The sequence below is a fragment of the Mytilus galloprovincialis genome, chromosome 4, assembly GCF_965363235.1.
Source record: "Mytilus galloprovincialis chromosome 4, xbMytGall1.hap1.1, whole genome shotgun sequence".
NCBI lineage: Eukaryota > Metazoa > Mollusca > Bivalvia > Mytilida > Mytilidae > Mytilus > Mytilus galloprovincialis.
Window position 1 is genome coordinate 86674387 of NC_134841.1, and position 10125 is coordinate 86684511.

The window sequence follows — 10125 nt, forward strand, 5'->3', positions numbered from 1 at the left end:
TCATGTTTTTCTCGTAATATACCCATGATACCATCAAATCCAAAGTTGACATTTCGTAATTACAGAGACTTACTGGAATCAGTAAATATGCGAAAAATGGAATAGAATAGAAAAAAAACACCAAAAGCTACATTAAAAAAGCATTGTAATGCAATATTATACGAATTTCGACGGTTCACGTAACGGAAAATCTTCAGCTTTAGCGTTCTCATTTGTATGAAAGGATTTAAATGCTCAAAGGCATTACTCATGTTAATGGACTTTTGCGGAATTTTATTTGATTTGGATTTTGGAGATTTCGACGAGTATTAATGGATTAATTCTTTTTGTTATGCATCCGAATAAGAATAAAAGATCTGTATTCTTTTTTTAAATTGCAATTTTTGAAACATAAAATCGGCATAGCGTTTGCAAATAGGTTCCGATACATGTGGACTTACGTGGGAGGTATATTGTAAGATCCATCTGAGTCTGCACTAAGTATAGATATTTTGAGAATTTTATCACGGTGTTGTTTACAAAGCGAAAGAAGCACGTCATATCAGAATTATAAATAACATATATGTGTATAATGACAAAACCTTACTGATCCATCACATCAAAGATAGGGTTATATTCGCCATCATATTGTTACAGAACGCTTTCTTTGTAACAATTTACAATATCCTACAAAGTAGTTATGTCATGCAGCAGGGTATTTAAGGTATTTAAATATACATGTGCAATACATGTAAAGTAACACGTACACATCTATGCACATATATAATCCTAAGACACCTGTTATGTATTGAGCTATATATATAATACCGGAAACCTACTTGTCATAAGAATGTATGAACGAGATTAATTTCACGATTCGAAGTTTATGTGGTAAGTTTGCCTTTCTGAATACATGGAATATATGTTAAATTATTCTTATCTATAATACTAAAATTACGAGGTCCAATTAGTCAGCCGTCATAACGTAAAAACGACAAATCAAAGAATTCAAATTTATATATAACTAATATAGTACAAAGATGTAGATTAAAATTACACCACTCCAGGCCCTTTTGTTTTCCACGTAATTAATATTGCCAATAATTAAGAAGTTCCGGGTCGAGTCCGATACCGATACCAATAGTATATTCACCTGTTACCTATTACCTTATCTGTACGTTTCGCATCTGACAGGCGCACCACCAACCGGTGTGTTTAGGATTTATATGCTATATACACAGGTCATAATCACAGTTTTGACACTACTAAATTGTCAAATTGTTACCTATTGTACTATTTTAATCAGTACAATACGACTACAAATAAGGCGTATAGGTACAGTTTTCAATTTGTTAGCGGGCATGAAGTAAAACAGCGAATCAAAGAATTCAACTTTATTTATAACTAATATAGGACAATGCTGTTAATTAAAAAATACTCCATTCCAGGACCTTTTGTTTTTCCAAATAATTAATATTATCAATAATTGATAAGTTCCAGTTCGACGTGTGTTGAAACAGAAAGATTTGAAAGCAGAGAAAACTGTGTATCTTATAATCGGCATGACTTTATCAGATCACAATACTAATACTAAAATAAGGCTTGCGCATAGTTAAATACTTTAATTCAGTCACGGACCCGCGATATCACGGGTGTGTTCTAGTAATATTGAAAGTTGCACTATTTAGCTCCAAAATATATGATAATCATTCTGTACACATTGTTAAATAAAGGCAACAGTAGTATATCGCTGTTGAGTAAGATAAAACAAGTCCGCGTTACAGAAACACTTTAACTATAAGAGGAAACATCGGAACAACAGAAACACGGAAATGCAACAAAAACAAATATCAATATATTTAAAAACGGACTATTTGATATCACTTGCCATATTCCTAACTTGGTACAGGACATTTAATAAAAATGTGCGTTAAACTTAAATGTATGGCTAGCTAAATCTCCGCTTATATGGCAATGTTAACATTACTGTGATGGATAGAGAAAATTAACACAGTAAATGCAATAATTTAAAAAAAATGTTATCGGTCTATGAAACACATATGCAGTCTTCAAGTTGGAATGATAGAAAGATGAATGATAAGATAAAAGTGGTAAATAACTTAACCTCTTTCAATTACAGATAAATCATTCTGTTCTAAATGGTTATTTCTAAAAATGCTGATTTGCAACTACAGTTTCTGGTGAAACACTCCAAAAAATGCAAATGAACAAATGATGACAAGGAATTTATTATTGACACTTAATTTAATCTCAATTGAATAATTTTAGATTTTAACTTTTCTTCACTGAACTATGGAGACAGAAGAAGAACTACAGGCATTTGCCTCCTTAGTCACACAAAATGACACCAAAAGATGCAAAGAAATATTTCTATCTTCACAAGACAACAATAAAGAAAAACTAGTTAACTCATGGATTAATAGCCGTAAAACTGTCCTGCATATGGCTGCTGATCAGAATGTTGTACCTGAAATATGGAACTTAATTTTACCATATGCTTGTAAAATTAATTTGTACGAAAGATTTCATAGTCCTCTTCAAAAAATTATTCCCTACACAGAACAAAACAATACATACTTCACATTAGGTATTCATCGACCAATCCATCAACTCCATAAAATCAGAAGCTGGTTCGAAATGACAAGACATGAGACTAGCCAGAACGTAAAAACTTTCAGAAATCATTTTCTGTGTAAACTTTGTCGACTTCGAGGAAGTGATGAACTTGGCCATATTTCAGATACCGACATCAGAGAATTTGCCAGGGATCTAATACAAACTTATAATACAGACCCAAATGGTGACAGTGAACACCGACCTTTACTTTGGGCCATGGAAACAGCTAATCTTCCTTTGCTATCTTTGTTTTTGTCTGTCGGAGCAGATGCAAATTGTAGAAATGATGATGACCTTACACCTATGTTATACTCTCATTGTTTACAAGGAAGTGATGCAAGTCTCGATATAGTGCTGTTGTTAGTTGAACATAACGCAGACATAAATATATCGCAGCCAGAAGGAATCTTTACAGCGTTTCATTATTTATTGTTACTATTGACACCTGAAAATCTAAATATTTTCATGGAAAAATGTTCTCATAAGGTCAAATTAGCATCAAATTATGGCAGTCTTTCTGACAAATACCGTATGGACAAAGAGAAAATGGAAACAGACATTATAACCAAGGTTGAAATATTATCCAAATATGGACTTGACCTTAACGAAACCGATTTACATGGTCGTACAATATTACATTATGCTAGTTGGTTTAGATTTACACGTTTGTTGAAGTTTCTTTTGAATGTAGGAGGTCGACCATTTGTCAGAGATGCATTTGGCAGGACTTGTTTACATTATTCTGTTTTACATCCTTCTAGAAAATACAAGATAAGAAATGAGGAGGAGGAATTGTCTGCATTAAAATTGTTATCTGAAAACATAGATAAGACAGATTTAGATGCACAAGATAATTATGGAAGACGTGTCCAACATCTGTCTTTATTTGAAAACAACACTGCAGCATTGAATTACATGGGTATTTCTACATTTGATATGAATGTTATCGATAACCAAGGAAAATCACCTCTGGATTATGACTCTTCTAACATATTAATAAACGCAGTATTGGTGGACAAGCATTTTAAGGGCATACGATACAGTTACAGTGAAGGTAATGACGTTGCTAACGTAAAATGTTATTTTCGCGACGTCAAACTCTGACATATCGGGAAAAGATACATTTTTCGAATGATTTTTATCATTCAAACTGATTTAATTTGAAAACGAGTGCATGGACCCCTATTTTTTAAAACAGCAATTTGTTTCATTTTGCAAGGAGATTATGTGACCCAAATTTTATAAAACTGTAAATAGCGCAATTTTTTTAATTTTGATAAACATGCAGCAAAAAATGACGTGTTTTCCCCTATTCATGAACATTTGATAAATATAGAGTTATTTCGGAATAAAAATTGCATAATTTTTAATGATACTTATAAAATGCAGAAATTACCGATTATTTAACAAAAACCATTTTGTGTTTATCTTTTAAAACAAAAAAGTTATGTCTTTCTTTCGTAAAAGAAAATACGGACACAAATCTGAATTTTGAGCAAATATACAAAATTTCGACCTTATTTTACTCAAAAAGTAGCACATGAAGGTATATTTTTTATTACATATTTGATTTAATCAGGTAAAAAATAGCCTATATGCAAATTTTCTTCAACTTGTAAATACAGGTTCAAAACTGTATCGTATGCCCTTAAATGGTCATATAATAATAAACCACAACAAGAAAATATACTACAGTATTCTTGTTGCAAGACACGTGAAGATGCAAATGGATGTACCATTAAAAAAGCAAAAGAATCTGTGTCTTGTAAATCGACAGATGTAAATAAAGAAGATTTAAAAGGATTAGAACTGGTAGATTTTTTACTGCATTATCATAATTTTGGACCATTAATTATGAGTAACATTGAACGCATAATCTTTAAAGATGTCACGAAACTAGTCAATAAAATATCAGAACACTTAAATGAAATCGATACAAATTTTCAATCGAAAATAGAATTAGCCGGAAGTATAAGTGAGGAAACTAAAATTCTACCACTTGATGAATTTGACTTTCAGTTTCATTTAATCTCTTTAAGTCCTCGTTTTTACTTTGATACATTTGAGCACGAAAACGAAGTTGCATTGAACGATATCCGTAAAGATATCAACGCAAAAACAGACGATATTACAGACATTGGGCATAGTGGCAAATCATTAAGCTGTTATATCTATGAAACATTTAATTCCCACATTTATTCAGTACTTAATTCAAATGATTTTTGGAAAGATTTACCGTTTTACTGGAATTTTCTTCCAATGGGAAAATCTGTAGAATGGATAAAAACAAACCTTGTCGTAGGTAGATTACTCATAACACCACTTCGATTAATATGGATAGGAATGGAAGCACGAGATCTGACCATAAATATTGACTTAGTACCCGTTATAGTTAAACAACACATTTCTGAAGTAATCCACAACTTGATTCCCTCTCCGGTAACAAACTTTATTAGCCATAGGGAATATCAATGGCATATAATTTGCCGAGATAGCGACTTCGCTCGTCTATCGTTTCTAAATGTAGAGAGATGCATAGTAATGAGGCTACCGACAGAAGTAAAAGATGCATATACATTGACAAAGTCGTTGAGGAGTTTCTGTGATTCAGCATCAGATTGGAATCCCGAAATTATTACATCTTATATGTTGAAGAATGCTTTATTCTTTGAACTTGACCCACAGCTATCGTATGGTCTTCTTAATGACCAAATTGTATTTCATAAGTGTTATACACCAAGTCATAAACTAGCATTACGACTAATGAGATACAATCTTGTGTGTTCTTTAAGATATAGAACAGGTTATATTCAAATCTGGGCACTGAAAATATTACAAAGACTGAAAATTTGGTTTGCTACTGATGAAGACTGTGCATTCGTTTATTGCCGCCCAACATCCAAATTTCCTGACAGCCACGAAGTCCGTGACGAGAACGGAGTTCATCCCTATATCAAAGCTTTGAACAGAATGACGGACCTCCTTCTAAGCTCATAAAAAGACATAATTTATGAAAACAGATGCAGTTCGAACTGTCGTAGGGAAGTTTTTATTTATGAAAGTTTAAATGTATTTTTAATAAGAAAAACAATACGATAGTTTTTAAAGGTACCAGGCTTAAAATTTGATACGTCAGACGCGCGTTTCGTCTTCATGGAGGAATTTCAAACAAGCGTTAATAGAGGTCGGTCATTTAAAGACGTACCAACCGTATCATATACGTTAACGTATACACATCTGCAGATTTACCAGTGTGATCCTGAGCTTTAATTGTATATACTTTCAATAATGCAAATGGTCAACTGATTAATTTCTAATACTAGTATTTAATTGTGGAGCTGACGAAATTATTGGAAAAGAGGGACGAAAAATACCAGAGGGACAGAGGGGAAAACTTTAATAGTCTTAAGCTCGGGATCGAATAATATTTTTGGTATATCTCCAGATGATTATTCGTCAACGTTTATGATACAGTTGATACGTTTTTGAATGACCGACCTCTAAAACAAAGTATTACATACTACTTTTACAACTGTTATGATATGTTTTGATATTTCCAAACACATCGATTTGAATTATCATTGATATGGTCATGATTGTAAATCAAATGTTTACAAAACATTCTAAGCATGGTGTAGACGAAACGAGCAGATATATATTTTCACTCAATTTAAAAATAAAAGATGTTGTTCGATTCCCAATGAGTCAATGAAACAAATCTCTACAAGTGACCAAATGAATTTGAAATCAACAACTATAAGCCACCGTACGGCCTTCAACAATGAACAAAGCATATATCACATAGTCAGCTATCGCTATCAAAGACCCACAAAAATGATGAAAGAAATGTTTATAAAAACTATTACACATAATTTGAAAATAATAACATTTTGGTCTATACTTGATAAACTAATAACAATTTTACTTTTTTTCTCCATGAAGATAAAGATTGTCGCATGTTTCGTAATGAATTTACAATATATCTTTCTATGAATCAGTACCCATCTTCGTGATATGAATATGTAAAGATTAAGGATATTACAGTAAAAGAAAAAATAAAGTTAAAATATTCCATTTGCATAAATACAAATGTGATAAACCACAAGTCAAAAAAAAACTTAAACACTTTTATCAAATGGTTAGTAAATTTAAATTGATGTATTAAAGAAGAAAAAGAATGAAAAAAACCTTACGAAAAGCTGAACTCAGCTGATGACGTGGGATAGGTCATGTTTAATAATCTAACCCATAAGGTTAAAAGATTGATAGTTACTAGGCAGTTATTTTTTTGCAATATTTTCTTCGATTGTCTGAATAATTTATGCGTTAACAAAAAATAATGATACAATTTTTTCTTTATACAAAATAATTTTTTTATTGCACATTTCTCTGCTGTTTTTACATAGTACTCGACTCACAGCATTCAGTCAGGTATCCCTGTTAATTCGTTAATGTTTAACCAGGGAGATTATACAGTACAAATTATATCTATTAAATATGATAAGTTATACAATACATTGATTATGACAATTCGTTTTTCAAGTCTTTATTATGTAATGTAAATACAGAAATTGTACTATCTGTTGTCCGATGTTGTTTATAGGCTAATCGTTGATCAAAATACTTCACGGATGATTAAAGAGTATATACCACATGTAATGATGATGAGAGCAAATAATCTCAATTAAGTATTTCTAATGGTGTGTTGTGGTTATATTTCAATTGTTTTATAAGAATCGTGATTTATTCTTAAACATCAAAGATTTTTCCAATCAGTAGACAGTACAAGGTCAAATCTTCATAAAACACATCAACATGGAAATACAGATTGATATTATTAGTATTAGTCCATAAACATCAATCGAGGTTGGAAAAGGATAATATTTAGTTTACTACTTACTAATTCATATTGTTCAAAATACTTTTTACTTAGCGAATTTTAAGTTTTGAATTTTCCATATGGTCTTTCAAGTAAACGCATCAAGCTTATAAACGCAGATAGTCACGATTTCCGACATCTAAAGTTTTTACTACAATTCTTTTGATGGAGTTCATGAACATTATGACGAGGACTATTCAGTCAAATGAAGAGTTTTAGAGTTTCTACATTTTGCTAGCAAAGGGTCACGATCCACTCTCCTCCTGTATGCACAAGAGTTGCAAAAACAAACAAAAAAGAAACTTTTGAGACATACACAATTTCAACATATCGTTTTTAAGAATTATATAGCCGGAATAGGAGTGGTTTAAATGTCATTGTGTTTTATGCATGTCCGTGTCATAGTTTATGAATAATTAGCGAATAGTTGCATTTTATTGTGCAATATGTTCCATTTGTCTTTAGAAAACTCATTCAATTAAAACAAATAGCTACGATTTTATCAAAATAGTATTTTTTAAAGAAGTTAGATATTGAAATGGTTTGGCGTCAAGCATCACCGAAGGGATCTTAACTGACAAAATGTGCATCCGATGCAGTATTGTTGTAATGGTTGCTACATTAATGTTCATAAAACATATGAAGGATTTTTTAAAAACTTTATGAATATTAGAGTTGTCTATCTTTGTACAAAGTCTCGTGTGATACTGTTATGGATCTTTATATTTATTAATATAACATTACGATTATGTTAAAGGCAGAAAACAAGTACACTCTAGAACATAAATGTTTTCTTAATTTTCATTATGTTCTCTATCACATGATAGAAAATAGAAAAATGTAAGAACAAAAAGTATGTTTGCTAAGTATTAAGAAAAAACAATAAGTGAAAATGGTTGAATGTAAAATGAAGGATTGTCAATCTTCTTCATTAAAAGGTATTTGAATGCATTGTAATGCTAATGAGAGGTAGAAAATACGACGGATTCACATCAAAAATATATTTTGTTTATTTATTTTCAATATAATAATAAATCTTCACCAACACAAGCTTACTTGCCTTTATGTCTTATCAGTTACTGTATTCAACCCAAACTTACAAATTCAAATCTTACAGGAAGTCAACATGGTCAGTTCAAATAAGTTTCTTTTAAAACATCAAAACATTTATTAATGAATACCTGATGTGTTTACTTAAATTATCATTGATATGATCATAATGTGAATTGTTCACAAAACTTAGGTGCTAAGGATTTTATTCCAAAGTAATAGACCATATTATCTGAAATTGGCAAAACTGTTCGGGATGTTGGATCTTCCATGATAATCAACTAAGTACATAACTTATCCTTGTTATGCGGGGTTCACACATTGCTGATTATTGCTCCCGTTTGAGATCAGACAGCGATACGACACGAAAAGTGAAAAAGTCGGATTAGTATCCTCAATTATCTGGAATGTCCTATTATTGTCTGAACGCAGTCGTTTTAGATCGTAACAGATTCGTACTGGTCGGGAAGAGTCCGAATAGATCGGTAAAGCACCCCGACAGTTAGGTGCGTCCCGTAACATTCGGGGAAACTCAGCCGATTTTGTCTAGTCGGATTACAATCGTGCCTTTGTCGTGACAGATTCTGATGTACCATATCGAATTCCTAACAATGTTCTGTGTATTCGGGACGGTGACCTGTGGAACGGGAATGATCTGGAGAAATTTTTGATTGCTGTTTTTCTGCCGATTGAGTCCAGATTGAATCCAGATCTTGTCGATTGCGAATCGTTTTTGACGAAACCGTTACGAAACAGTCCCGTTATTAATTCTAAATTCGTCAATGATACCCACGTCAGAGTCCCGACAATTACAGAATACAATACGACTGTGACCAGACAAAGCCGTTTGGAATTGCGATAGAGCGGACCGTGATAGGATTACGTTCCGACAGTACCTGATCATCCCGAGTATGCCGACAGTTTTCGAACGGATAACTTCCGTCAGCGTCGGTTCACTGTCTTGTCACTATCTGATCTCTGTCGGATTACATTCGGTAGAATCGGGACCCAGTCGTGACAGACTCGGTCGAATTTTACCTGGCGAAAGATACAAATCGGATTAGAAGCGGATTTAGAACGGGATTTTCGGGATAAATTCGCTTGGAAACGGTTGAATATCGACGCTTCCTGAACAATATCTGATTGTTGTCGTGATTAAATTTTTTTTTTACAAATTATAATTAAAATTTGAATTTCCATCCACGATTGATAGGATCTTGATCAGACTTTTGATAATTTTTAATCGGGAATGGTCTTGTCAAAGACGGCAGTAAAAATCGTGAATGTGTGACCCCAGCTTTAACCTTTTTGATTCGATCGTCACATATGAGTTTTTTTATAGTCAAAATGCGCTTAATGCATACAAATTTTTTATCCTGATATATATCATGAGTTTATTATTAATTTGCCAATTCGTACGCTACATTGACTGTTGTCATAGTTATCATCGCAATGTTGAAATGAAGTGTGTTATGTATTTGTTCATTTTTTGTCAATTTTCCATGGTGATTTTAGATTGTATCGACAAGCTTTGAAGGTCATATTGGTAGTTCCCGACTCATGGCGCCTCATCAGACGCC

At 32.4% G+C, this 10125-nt stretch overlaps 1 long non-coding RNA gene across 1 annotated transcript; it reads left to right on the forward strand.

Annotated features, from left to right (window-relative positions):
• The first annotated feature begins 683 nt into the window (after nt 1-683).
• Nucleotides 684-8545, forward strand: LOC143073264 (uncharacterized). The gene is made up of 2 exons (XR_012977444.1): nt 684-870; nt 2269-8545. It is a non-coding gene; the product is annotated as an uncharacterized LOC143073264 (long non-coding RNA).
• The last annotated feature ends 1580 nt before the right edge of the window (nt 8546-10125 follow it).